The sequence below is a fragment of the Peromyscus californicus genome, unplaced genomic scaffold (genome assembly GCF_007827085.1).
Source record: "Peromyscus californicus insignis strain IS unplaced genomic scaffold, ASM782708v3 Scaffold_3__1_contigs__length_106647218, whole genome shotgun sequence".
NCBI classification, from domain to species: Eukaryota; Metazoa; Chordata; class Mammalia; order Rodentia; family Cricetidae; genus Peromyscus; species Peromyscus californicus.
This window is the reverse complement of record NW_026294551.1, coordinates 79506945-79520610: the sequence shown is the minus strand read 5'-3', so window position 1 is coordinate 79520610 and position 13666 is coordinate 79506945. Positions and strand designations below refer to the sequence as shown.

At 44.5% G+C, this 13666-nt stretch overlaps 1 long non-coding RNA gene across 2 annotated transcripts; it reads left to right on the top strand.

Annotated features, from left to right (window-relative positions):
* The first annotated feature begins 593 nt into the window (after nucleotides 1-593).
* Nucleotides 594-4251, top strand: LOC128122059 (uncharacterized). 2 transcript variants are annotated; one of them, XR_008222324.1, is made up of 3 exons: nucleotides 609-1112; nucleotides 1244-1684; nucleotides 2933-4251. It is a non-coding gene; the product is annotated as an uncharacterized LOC128122059 (long non-coding RNA). The 2 variants fall into 2 exon arrangements; XR_008222325.1 differs by lacking the exon at nucleotides 2933-4251 and having other exon boundaries at nucleotides 594-1112; nucleotides 1244-1716.
* Nucleotides 4252-13666: the final 9415 nt, after the last annotated feature.

Below are 13666 nucleotides of genomic sequence, written 5' to 3'. Positions count from 1 at the left end.
ACTTAGAAATTCCCAAGTGGTACCCGTGTTACTGGTCCAGGGGCCACATTTAAGAGCCGTTGAACAAGAATACAGGAGGCTTGCCCAGCTTAGCGGAAGGTTTGCAGTCGGCGAACGCATCTCAGGGTGGTGAGTTCACCGGAAGGCTATCACTGCGACTGTGTGGCTCTCCCGCCAGGCTCGGCTGCTTATTGGCTGGTGTGTTACAAGTAGACTGTTCAACCTGAATTGAAGGAACTCCAGCTGACAGCATGTTACCTCAAGTCACCAAAGAGGCAAGGGCACGAAAAGTGGTCACTTATGGCAGGGGTGGGGGGTGGGGGGGTGTTGACTGAGTCTCCTTGGAGTCGAATCTGGAAGAAGTGAAGAAAGGAGGTGAGACTGAGAGATGGGGAAGGATCCAGGGCTTCAAGGCTGCTCGGTGTCTAGGGCTTAGAAGTGAGCTGGGGAATGGGGGGGGGAAATGGAGCCCAGGGAGTGATTCAAAGTTGAGATTTGGGGGTGAGGTGATACCAGAGCAAGAAATGGTGGAAGGTGGGTGACCGCAGGGGAGGGCAGAGTTCTTTACGACACCAAGAATCAAAGCAGGGGCTGTGCTGCCTGGTGACAGACAGACAGCAAGCCAGCCTCTTCGAGGAATCTCGGGTGAGCGGTGACTGCCATGGAGAAAAGGGTAAGAGATGACATTCACGGCCGGAAGATTTTACAGGAACAACGACAGAGAAAGAAGCAGTCATAGTGAGGGGACCTAGGAGGAACCCACGCCACATCCAAGCCCACGGTGCCGAGGTAACCGGGGCTAGCACCCCGACCCAGGCAGCGGCCGGAGAAGCAAATCTTCTCCGAGGCAGGAGCACTCCGGGTCCGTCTGTGGTTCGCCACTGGTCCCTAAATTAAACACCTGGGAAACATAGAGCACATAATTGGTCTGGCAAGGAGCCCAGGCTTTGGGCTGTTTTTAACTCCCCCTCAGGAAATTTTGCATGTTCAGCCTGGGGAAAGAGCTAAGAAGCTGAAAGTAGGCTCTGAGAGGATTGGCCCAGCCGTGTTGCAGGCGACAGAGCCAGAAGAAGGCAGAGCGAGCCTTGAGAATTTGAGTCTGAATGAACAAGGTAGGTGTGGGAGGGCTGAGCTCCTCATGGTCACAAGGCCATCGTGGGGAGAGGTCCCACCCTGATGTCACAGAGGTGGTGTAAAGGCTGGAGACAGGGTGGTCCTCCTAACAGCAGTGTCTATATTAAAGGAAAAACCATCAACCAAGTGAACCTCCCAAGATCTGACTGGCTGTTATTAGTGGCTCATCCATTGGATGACATCATGTCTACAAAACAGAGGGATGCTCCATGAGCGAAGCTAACAGGCAAGTTTTGTTGGCAGAATGGCTGAAGAGATACAAAACAGAAAACAGAAACTGCGGTGGTTTGAATGGGCTGCCTCCCCTCCCCCTGAGTCTCTGGCACTTGAATGCTCGGTCCCAGTTGGTGACTGGGGAGGATTAGGAGGCGTGGCCTTGCTGGAAGAAGTGTGTCACTTGGAGCGGCTTGATGGATTCAAGAGACTCGACATAATGAGTCGACTCTCTCTGCCTGGTGCTTGTGGTCCGAGGTGTGAGCTCTCAGCTGCTCTGGTCACCTGCTGCCTGCTGCCTCTGCTCCACCGTCATGGACTCTAACTCTCTGGAACCGTAAGACCAGAATAAACTCTTCTATAAGTTGCCGCGGTCATGTTTCGTTTGTTTTTGTTTTCACTGTGATAGAAAAGTAACCAAGGCAAAAGCTTGACTAGTTATCTCAAAGGTTTTTGTGTGGTTGGATTGGTTTGATTTTTGTTTTTGCGGTGTTTGTTGCTGTTTGAGATAGGGCTTCACGCGGTAGCTCAGGTTAGTCTAGAACTCATGACCCTCCACCTTCACCCTCCTGAGTACCCAGATTGCAGACATGGAGTTCAGTTGTATTCATCTGATGCAGGGGGACTTCCCTATTGTGTCTGCTCAGGTTCATCAAGGCCCTTTAGGCTGGTTGTGATGAATCTCCTGTTTTGGCAAACTGGCCTATATTCTAAGTTTAGCTTACTACAAGGCATTAACACATGAATGACTGTATTCTGGTTGAGTCTGGTCAGTTGGGGCTTAGTACTGCTACTTATACAGTAATAACCACCCATAAATTTTATTTACACCAGGAACTCCAGGGTTTCAGCTTAGCCCCTTGCTTCCTCTTGCCCTTGTTATGCCCAAATTTTGGAGACCCCCAAAAGACCACCATGGAGACTCAATCCCATATATAAAAGCAAAGAGCCTTTATTTTCAAGGTCTGAGCTTGGTCTCTCTGTCTGTCCGACGCAGCGTGAGAGCAGAGAGCAAGGTAGAGTTTTTAATCATAACAGAGTTTGGAGTGAAGGGATTTCCAGGGTTCAGGGCCCTGCTTGGCTAACATTTGTCTAGGGGTATCTATAAAACAAAAATAGCTCTGTGCTAGACTCAGGGACATCTGACCATCTTATTTAACCTTATCTAATGGTTAGAATATTTGGGATGTCAGGTACTTCCCCTTAGATGCTGGCCCTCCCTGGGTGGGATCAGATTATGGCTTTTCCTGGGTCTGGGTGTTGCCTGCCAGTAAGCCTGTCACAGAAGCTGTGTCTGGGCCTCTAAACCTGTCATGGCAGCTGTGTGGTCAAGCTGTTTTGGGATCCCCACACCCTCACCCTCATTTCCAATCCCTGAGAAAGAAGACAGACTCTGATGGGCTATACCACTTCAGAGGTTAGATCACAGACTGTGAGTGCTTGACTATTATGCACAAAGCCCTAGCACTGTACACACACACACACACACACACACACACACACACACACACACGGATTGTAGCTTGTAGAATATAGGTATGGAGACCTATGGTAACTAAAGTGGTGATTCAAATCTTTACTCTAGGCCGTCTTTGTGCCTTGACTTCACCCTCTGGAACATGAAGCTAAGAACGGTGTCCATCTTTGGAGAATTCTGTGGGCGCTGAATGATTCTCTCTCATCGGGATGAAGACACGCCATTCTCATTTTGTTTGTCATTATCCTTCACAGAAACATTTCCCAAATCTACCTATCTCCATCTTTATTTGCACAGCACCAGGCCAAGCCACCATATATGGCCGGAAGTTCTGCAACGGTCTCCTTTGGCAGATACCTGTTACCCACTCCCTACAGAAACTGCTGTCATGCCAAAGCCACAGAGATGAGCCGAGAGTACAGTGCAAGCCATGCCACTCTTCTGCTTAAAACTATCTGTTGATTCCTTCTCCGTGGCATTTAGAATAAAATCCCAAATCCTTATATGTGGATTGCAGCAAAGGCCCTCATGATATGGCCTTTGCCTCCACATCTTCATCCACCAGACCGGCTGCCCTTTCTTTCTCTGACACGCCAAACATATCACTGCTTTGAGCCTTTGCAGCACCCACTGTCCCCTGTCTGGATAGTTTCCCGCCTAATTAAGCACCTGTGGCTACAGTCCTGTCACTCAAGGGCCCTGGTGTCCTGTAGCCTGTGAGCATTCATTTTGCTCACTCCCATTTTAATTCTCTGTGCGGCTCTTACTCTTCTCTTGTTTTGTTTGTTTGTTTCACTTGCTTGTTTATAATTTGTTTTATTTTGGACTTTCCCCAAAGCAGATACTAAGATAAAGATTTAGGTGTGGGGAGTGTGCTTGGAAGATGCGGCCAGAAAGCGGGAACATGAGATAGTACGGTGCTAAGTCCATGGATGGGAGTTACCAGCCACACTACTATACTCCAGGAACTGGATCTCACCAGAACCTCCAAGAAACATACAGAGTATTACCAGAAAGATGGGGCATTAAAACTGTCATCGACCACCCCCCACACCCCCACACCCCTTTAACTCCCCTGACCCCCAGGGTCATGCTTGCCTAAGGTTCACTGCATTTCTGCACTGGAGAAGGTTCTGGCAACCATCCGGGAATCGGAGCATTTGCCACCACTGTGATTGAACTCAGATGTGGACTAAGCGTGTTCTGTGTTAAGGACCAGTGCCTGCTTTGTGATCCATTTCTTCTATTTACTGCAAGTTCACATGTGGGGACACTTTTGGCAGTGTTCACTGATGATCCCAAGAGCTTCGTGCAGGCCTGGCACACAGTAGGTGTCAATGAATGGACTTAACCCTTTCATTGGTTCAGCACTGCTGTCTTCCTTGTCTTTACATGAGGCCATGCTTTCCTGCAGCCGTGCAGATCACACAGGTGACACAGATGGATGATGGGAATTCTGCCTTTCAACCTCACAATTTTTTCTTTTTCTTTTTCTTTTTTTTTTTTTTTTTTTTTTTGAGACAGGGTTTCTCTGTGTAGCTTTGGAGCCTGTCCTGGATCTCGCTTTGTAGTCCAGGCTGGCCTCAAACTCACAGAGATCCACCTGGCTCTGCCTCCCGAGTGCTGGGATTAAAGGCGTGTACCACCACTGCCCAGTGTCACCCTCACAATTTTAACTGCAGGAATCCCCTGACAGTAGCTGTAGTTACTGAGGGACAGTGTTAATCATTCCTGAGCAATACTGAAGAACTTGGTCATCAAGGTTTGTACTAGAAAGATAATGCTTCTGGGTGATGTTTAGAGATTGCCTTGCTCACATGGTGCAAAGGCTTTCCTGTCACGTTAGCAAATATTTAAAGTATTAGCAACAATCAAAAATGCCTAGAGGGAAGCATAAATATCTGCAATTGACTAGGTCTGATGTGGTGAAGGGGGGAATGTCCTAAATTATGGTCTGTTTATTTATTTAGTTAGTCATTTATTCTTGCTTGCTTCCTTTTCTGATTTTGTTTTTGTTTTTTTTGTTTTTTTTGTTTGTTTGTTTGTTTTTAGAGACAAAGTTTCTCTTCTCTGTGTTTACTTCTGGCTGTCCTGGAACTCACTCTGCAGACCAGGATGACCTTGAACTCACAGAGATCCACCTGCCTCTGCCTCCCAAGTGCTGGGACTAAAGGCGTGTACCACCACTGCTTCCTTTTTGAGACAAGGTTTTGAGTAGCCTGGGCTGGCTTTGAACTTATTATGTAGCTGAGCTGACTATGAACTTAAAAATTTTGCCTCAGTCTCCTAAGTGCTAAGATCATGGCATACACCACCACACTCTTCTACATGGCCCCATTTAAAGGGCCCTTCAGTGTGCTCCACAGTTGTGCAAGGGTCAGGAAACCTCTAGTGTGAGGTGCTACATAGTAAGCAGACTTTCCACACCATCCAGTTCCCCTCTCAGCTTCTCCCTCATCTCTGACACCACAGTAGGGAAGCAACAGCAAGTGAGAACATAGAAAGAGATGATAACGGATCTGTCTTACTAAAACTATAAAGAAAGGGGCCACATCAAATGCGGCTGTGGGCTATAGTTTTCTCACCTTTAATAACGACACAGCAGACTTGATGATACAAGACTCAGATCCCAGCAACTAGAGATGCTGAGGCAGGGGGAGCATCAATTCAAGGCCTACCTGGGCAACTTAGTAAGACCCTGTTTCAATATTTTTTAAAAAGTAAAAAGAGAGCTGGGGCTATAGGTCTAGAGTATTTATTTATCAGGCCTGTTCAGCCATGAGGTGGTGGTACAGGCTTTTAATCCCAGCACTCGGGAGGCAGAGGCAAGCAGATCTCTGTGAGTTCAAGGCCAGCCTGGTCTACAGACTGAGTTCCAGCACAGCCAGGACAACACGGAGAACCACCCACCCTCACAAAAAAAGAACTTTGGTTCAATGCCTAGAACCCTAAAAAGAACATATGATAATCTTCTGATCTCTCAAGAGAAAATGGAAATAAATACATTTAAGTAATTTCCCCCAAATAAGATATAAATATCAATAACTGTAATGTCCATGACATGTGAAAAGCAATGCAGCTCAAAAGAGAAAAAAAAAAAAATGCCTCTGAACCAGGAAGCATTTCTAAAGACTTTCCAGAAAAGATACCGCTAGCTGAGGTTTAGAAAGAAAGCAAGGTTTCTCCTGTGACAGTGGTGTGTGGGAACATTCCCAGCAAAGGCAACCAATGGTCTGAATCACAGCATCCCTGTGCATAAGGCACAATGGGGGAGAAGGTGGGAACAACAGGAGGAGGACCAAGAGGGTACCAAATGGGTTAGACGTTGCAATAGAGACCCTGGGCAGTGGGTTCAGAAGTACTCTTTAGAAAGACTGGAGCTAGCAGAGACCATTCAACACGGTGGCATGGAGCAGTCAAAAGGAAGAGGCCACTAAAGAGACCGTTGTCACAGTTTCTGTCAATTAGCCCCAGCTCCGCAGGGTTCTAGCTCTAAACTAGAATCACAGAATGCCAGAGCAGAGAGGAAGCTCAGAGGCCAAGGCAATTCCATCCCCGGTGACAGATGGGAGAGATGCAGCTAAGGAGATGTCAGATGCTAGGTCACGCAGTAAGCAAGAACAGAGGCAAGCCTGGTGCCTGTGTTCCCACGAGCACTCGAGCCACCGTGCTTTGGAGATATACACTCTCACAAAAGAAAAGCAGAGGTTCGACTGCATGTGTCCCAGAGCAACCCAACGTAAAATTTGAAGACAGCAGGAAAAACACACGCAAGAAATTCAGTAAAACAAAACTTACTGATTTTAATATATAACTACTTTTTTTTCCTTACCAAGACTCTAGTATGCCAACACAAAGATGGAGAAAAGACAGTTTTTAGGGGCTGGAGAGTGAGCTCAGTGTTTAAAAGCACTTGTTACTCTTGCAGAGGACCAGGGTTCAATTCCCAGTACCCACATGGTAGTTCAGAACCATCCAAGTAACTCCAGTTCCAGGGGGATTCAATGCTCTCTTGTGGCCTGTAGCATTAATTTTAAATGGTCTTATTAATAAAATCAAACCGGAGGCCAGTTATTGGGGTGAATGATGGAAGATCAGAGAAGCAGAACAAGCCACAGCTACCTCACCTCGCCAGTTCCTCAGCTGATCCTGTTTTCTCAGACTTGAAGTCTCTGAGTCCTCATCCAAACACATATCAGCTGAACTGCTTCTCGAAAGCCTGAAAGCTTACCCAGCCTAGTTCCTGGTTTTTACGCCTTATATACCTTTCTGCTTTCTGCCATTACTTCCTGGGATTAAAGCCTCTTGTTACCACGCCTGGCTGTTTCCAGTGTGGCCTTGAACTCACAGAGAATCAGATGGATCTCTGCCTCCCAAGTGATAGGATTAAAGGCATGTGTGCCACCATTTTCTGGCATCTATATCTAATGGCTGTTCTGTTCTCTGACCCCAGATAAGTTTATTAGGGTGCACAATATTTTGGGGAACACAATACCACCACAGTGGCCTCTGAGAGCACCAAGCATGTATGTAGTATACATACATACATGCAGGCGAAACACTCAGACATAGAATAAAATGAATAAATATAATTTTAAAAATTTAAAGGACAACTTCTAAAAGGAGAAATAAAAGTGACAGACACTCATACACTTTATTAAATTGTTTTTTATTTTTATTTCTGTTCATGTGTGTATATGCATGTGCTTGTGTCTGTGTCTGTGACTGTGGATGTAAGTTCCCACAGAGACCAGAAGAGGGTGTTGGGTCCCCTGGAGTTGGAGTGACAGGCAATTATGAGCTGTCCAATATAGGTTCTGGGAACAAACTCCAGTCCTCTGAAAGAGCAGTATGTGTTTTTCACATTCTTAATCACTCAGCCATTTTTGCAGCTCTAGATACTCATATTTTTAAAACTCTACTTTTGCTGGAGAGCAAAGAAGTATGAACAAAAATGGTGTGTTTAATTTCACAACCAATCTGAGAGAAAGTTGAAAAACATACATTTTATATTTATATATTTGATATGTAAAATATATATTTCACATATATTTTTATATTCCATATAGTCATACATTTCACATATATTTTTATATTTCACATAGTTACATATATTTCATATATTCATATTATATTTCAAATGGCAACTTATACTTGGTGAAGGTCCTTTTCTAACATGGTGTTTGATGGAATTTGTTTTGGTACAGCTTTTTTTTTTTTCCGAGACAATTTCTCTGTGTAGCTTTGGAGCCTGTCCTGGAACTCACTCTGTAGACCAGGCTGGCCTCGAACTCATAGAGATATGGCTACCTCTGCCTCTCGAGTGCTGGGATTAAAGGAGTGCACCACCACCGCCCGACTTGGTACAGCTTTTTTGGAGGTCAATTTATGATCTGTCTCAGAATTCACAAAGCTGTTAAGAACTTTATGTAAAGTCAGGATTTCCCAAAGACTTAGATCCAATACAGCATTGAATGAATGAATGATTACACAGAGTTGGCTCAACCGTTTATGGATGCTGATAGGTTCCAGGTAGATGGTAAAGTTCCACAAGTACTAGGGCTAAAAACAGGACAGCCCATGGTGGAGTTATGTTCTGAGTGCTAGAGACTCCAGAAGAGACAAATAATAATAATAATAATAATAATAATAATAATAATAATAATAATAAGTTTTGCTTAGACTCGGAGAACAGGAGAAAGCAATGTCTCAACTCAAAGGCGCCTAGGCAGAAAAGATTCTTTCCAATCCAGCCTTTCTATTCTATTTTAGACATTAAATTGGCTGAGTAAAAGGAGATTGTGGGGGCTGGAGAGATGGCTCAGGGGTTAAGAGCACTGGCTGCTCTTCTGGTCCTGAGTTCAATTCCCAGCAACCACATGGTGGCTCATAACCATCTACAATGAGATCTGGTGCCCTCTTCTGACCTGTAGGCATACAGGCATGCAGAACACTGTATACATAATAAATAAATAAATCTTTTTTTTTTTTAAAGGAGATTGTTTTCTTCAGTCTACTGAGCCCAAGGTTACTTTCTGCCAGAAAGACTCCTAGCCACATGCAGAATAATGTTTGATTAACTATGTAAGCATCCCAATGCATGATCAAGCTGACACACAAAATCAACCATCACACCTTTGATCACAGCAATTTTCACTTCTAGAAATGTGTCCTCAAGAGTTCCCAGCCAAACTGGGATATAGAATGAGACTGTCACAGGAAGAAAGGAAGGAAGGAAGGAAGGAAGGAAGGAAGGAAGGAAGGAAGGAAGGAAGGAAGGAAGGAAAAAGAACAGGCAGCTAGCTTTAGGATACATTTGACAAAACCTGAAACATGTGGCTTTAACTATTTTAAATTTTATAGATGTGGCTTTTGCTGCATGTCTGTCTGTGGACCCCATGTGTGCAGTACCCTCAAAGGCCAGAAGAGAGCATTGGATCCCTTGAAACAAGTTGCAAATGGTTGTGAACCATCAGGTGCTGGGTACCAAACGTGGGTCCTCTGGAAGAGCAGCCAGTACTCTTTAACTGCTGAGCCATATCAGCAGCCTAAAGCCGTTATGTTTTTAGGATTTTCATTTCAGTGTTTATAATACAGAGAGAAAAGACAGGATCTGCATAAGAGTATCTGATAGATCTAAGTTAAATTCTAAAATATTTAACAATTTAAAAACTGGCTGGGCAATGGTGGTACATGCCTTTAATCCCAGCACTTGGGAGGCATAGGCAGGCAGATCTCTGTGAGTTCAAGGGCAGCCTGGTCTAGAAAAGAGAAACCCTGTCTCAAAAAAAACAAAAACAACAAAAAAAAGCAAACAAACAAAATATCCAAACTGATTAAATACACTAGTGGGCTGGGCTATAACTTGGTAGTATCATACTTGTCTAGCATGTATTAATAACAAACCAATAGTTTTATGTTAAAATATGAAGCCATTAAAATATTTTTCAATCCCTGGGTCCCACATGGTGGAAGCAAAAACTCAATCCCTGGAAATTGTCCCTCAACCTCCTTGCATGAATGCTCAAGTATACTCACATGTATACTCACACACGCATGCTCACCAATTGAATAAAAATTTAATCAAAAATTTTAAACATTTTTGGCTGGGCAGTGATGGCGTACATCTTTAATCCCAGTAGAGGCAGGTAGATCTCTGTGAATTCATAGGCCAGCCTGGTCTACAAAGCAAGCTCTAGGACAGCCAGGGCTACACAGAGAAACTGTGTCTCAAAAAAAAAAGAAAAAATTTTTTGAAAGTTTTTTTTAAGGTGTCATAAAATTTATCATGAGGTGATTTGAGGCTTAAGAGCAGAAGGATAATAAACTATGCATACATCTGATAACAATTGAATGATTCCATAATAATTTTGACTCATATTTATTTGATAACTGTAATGGCTATTCCCGGTTGTCAACTTGACTATATCTGGAATGAACTACAACTCAGAAATGGAAGGCACATGCCTTCGATCCAGATCTTGAGGCTGGAAGGCACACCTTTAATCTGGACCACACCTCCTGCTGGAAGCCTGTGTAAGGACATGGAAGAAAGAAGGGTTCAGTTCATTCATTCTCTCCTGCTTGCCCTTGCCTTGTCAGCACGCCCATTCCTCCACGGAGCCGACTGCTTCAGGATTCCGGCATATCCAGAAGACCAGCTGAGACACCCGCCTCATGGCACTGGGCAACTACGAAATTTTTGGACTTTCCATTCACATCTAGCCATTGTTGGACTGCAGCCTGTAAATCATTCCAATAAATTATATATATTCCAATAAATCATTCGTATATATATATATATGAGAGAGAGATTCGTTCTGTAAGTTCTGTGACTCCAGTGAACCCTAACACAGTAACCCACTACATGATGGGTACTATCATCATCTGTACTTCATATAACCCTGTAAGGAAGGTACTGGTTGTCGTTGCCATTTGCAAATGTGGAATCTGGATTCAACAAACTTCTCGGCAATCATTGATGGGAAAGAACGGAAGCCAGAAGTGACATCTGAGGCGGTCTTCCTCAGAGCTTTAGCTCTCCCCGCTGAGCTGGTGGAAATGGAGCGTGGTGGTGCAGGCTGGAAGGATGCAGGAGGGAAGGCCACACATCGAAACGTCCTGACAGGTGAGGCTAACTTAACTTCACTCTTTAAGTACTTGGCACTAAAACTTGGAGCCGTTCCAACTCCCCTCTTTCCCTCACGCCCCGCATCTGGTCCACCTGATGATCCTACCAGCCCATGTTTTCAATTCGACTCAAAGCTGGTTCTCTCCTTACACTGTCCATAACTTTCCTTTGGAGGTAGAGCCCGTTGTACCCTGGCTGGTCTGGGCCTCTCCATCCTCCCTCCCCCTGCCTCTGCCTCCTGGGTGCTGGGATTTACAGCTACAACACCCAACTATATTTTAAAAGAATAGACCGACTGGCACCTTCCTCCGCTATGGCCTCAGCCTCCTCTGCTGAGTGGCCACGCCCACCTCTTCAGCTCCTTTCTCTTCTGCTCTCTACACACCTGGAATCTTTGGCTTCCTGGTGGCCCAAGGGAAATCGCGCCCTGAGGCTGGCGGTCAGAGTCTCCCCAGCTTGAAGGAGACTTGTCTGGTCACTTTTTACTGTCCAGTCTCAGCCTTCTTCCTGTCCATTGTCTGTCTGTCAGGGGAGGGACGCTTGGAAGGCTCCCTTGGGGTCTTTGAAGTTAATGGCTCCTTTTATTTCCGCCTGTTGCAGCCATGAAGTTCTCAGCATCTTGCTCCACTACGTCCCCCACACAGAAGCCTAGTTGGGTTGGCCGGCTCCTTTCACACACACCTTGTCCAGGGCTCCCCGGTTGGGGCTGAGACTGTGTGTGGCCCACATGGAGTTAAAAAGAAAAACAATATTTTATAATCAGGGGATATAGATACTACCCAGGTGCCACAGGGATTTTTACACAGAACTTGCTTCCGGTTCTGAAGAGCAATGCCACAAGAATTTTTTTTAGTAATAAAATGTTATTATTTAATTGTCACTTTTTAATTTTTTTATTTAAAAAATGTAAAATATATTTGTTAATAAGTGGGGGAGAATGTACCATTTGTGGAGTGCCTTGTTATTTTGATCAAAGACAAAAACCACAGTAGGCTGCGGTAGATGTACTCCTGTTTCCTTTCACGGCTGTAGAGCTCCTTTAAGGAAGGGTTTTTTCCTTTTACTAATTTAATCAAGAAGGTTCACAGGGCAGACGTGGCTTACCCAAGGTGACATATGTTTCCCGGTCTCACTGGGAAAATGGGGACAGTAATTTTGTACAAGGTGGTTCCTTTAGCCTCCGCCCCCACTGGTCTGCTAACCGTGTGACCATTGTTTATTAACTCGGGAAACTTGTATTGGCATCTCCTTTACTATAGGCATGTGCTGTGTGCCAGCGATGCCAGTGTGAAAGAAACACATGCCTTCGAGTGAGCAGAGGAGACAGAAATGGATGGGGAGAAGCAGAGGGAGGGGGTGGAGCGCTGTTTGAAAACTAGGGACAACCTCATATTGTGGCATGGTACCTAGTATACGCTAGGCACTCCACAAACGGTACATCTTCTCATATTTATTGACACACATGAAGAATTACCATAGCAATCAAATAATTCTTAAACAAGCAAAGGGAACATTTTGCTCAAATGATTTCCCCCACAAGGGTAATGGAAAGTTCAGGTGAAGCGCAGGGCAATATGGAACGTCTTCAGAAGGAAATATAAATGGATCTCCTCCAAGGATAAAATTCAGGGGGGAACAATGTGGGGACTGAGTGCATAATTGATGGAAAGCCATGCAAAGTGAAAATATGGAGCCTTTGCTCAAAAAGCAGGAAAAGTTACAGAAATCTGGGCTTTCTTTTCCTTTCATCCTATCTCCCTCGAATTGACTAGATTTTTTTAGCAATCCTTTTTTTAATGTTATTTATTTATCTTACGTGTATAAGTACTTGGTCTGGCTGTATGACTGTAAACCACCTGCATGCCTGGTGCCCTTGGAGGCCAGAAAAGAATGCTGGATCCCCTGAGACTGGAGTTATAGACAGTTGTGAGCCACCATATAGGTACTGGGGATCAATCCTAGGTCCTCTGGAAAAGTAGCCAGTGCTCTTAACCGATGAGCCATCTCTCCAGCCCAATCTGGAGGATCATTTTTAAAATATGTGCTTATAAGGAAAATTTTGACCTATGAGTGTGAATTTTTATCATTCATTCTTATATTATGAAGTTCTCATTTTAAATGCATATATAGGGCTAGAGATCTCAGCAGACAGATGTTTGCTGCCAAGCCTTATAACTTAAGTCCAATCTCCAGGACCCACATGGTAGAAAGAGAGAATGAACTCATGCATGCCACCCCATAAAATAAGTAGATGCAATTTTTTTTAAAAAAAAAAAAATTTAATTGCAAACACACTTTTAATTTACACTCAGAATCGCTGAACTGCACAATCTCCTGTTTGGTAGTGGTTCATGCATGAATATGTTAATTCTTACAGGGGTAGAAATACTACACAACACCACAGTGCTTTTGCTTGACTTCTTGATACATGAAATCCCTATCAACCCTCCCTGCCTCCAGCTTACAGAGGAGTTAAGCAGAGCTGAAAGAGAAGGAGATATGGGTTGTCCCATTGTCCTCTTTCCCCGTAAGAGAGCATATGACATGGCTTCTTTCTTTTCTTTTCTTTTTCTTTTTTGTTTTGTTTCGTTTTGTTTTTCGACACAGGGTTTCTCCATGTAGTTTTGGTGCCTGTCCTGGATCTCACTCTGTAGACCAGGCTGGCCTCAAACTCACAGAGATCCACCTGGCTCTGCCTCCTGAGTGCAGGG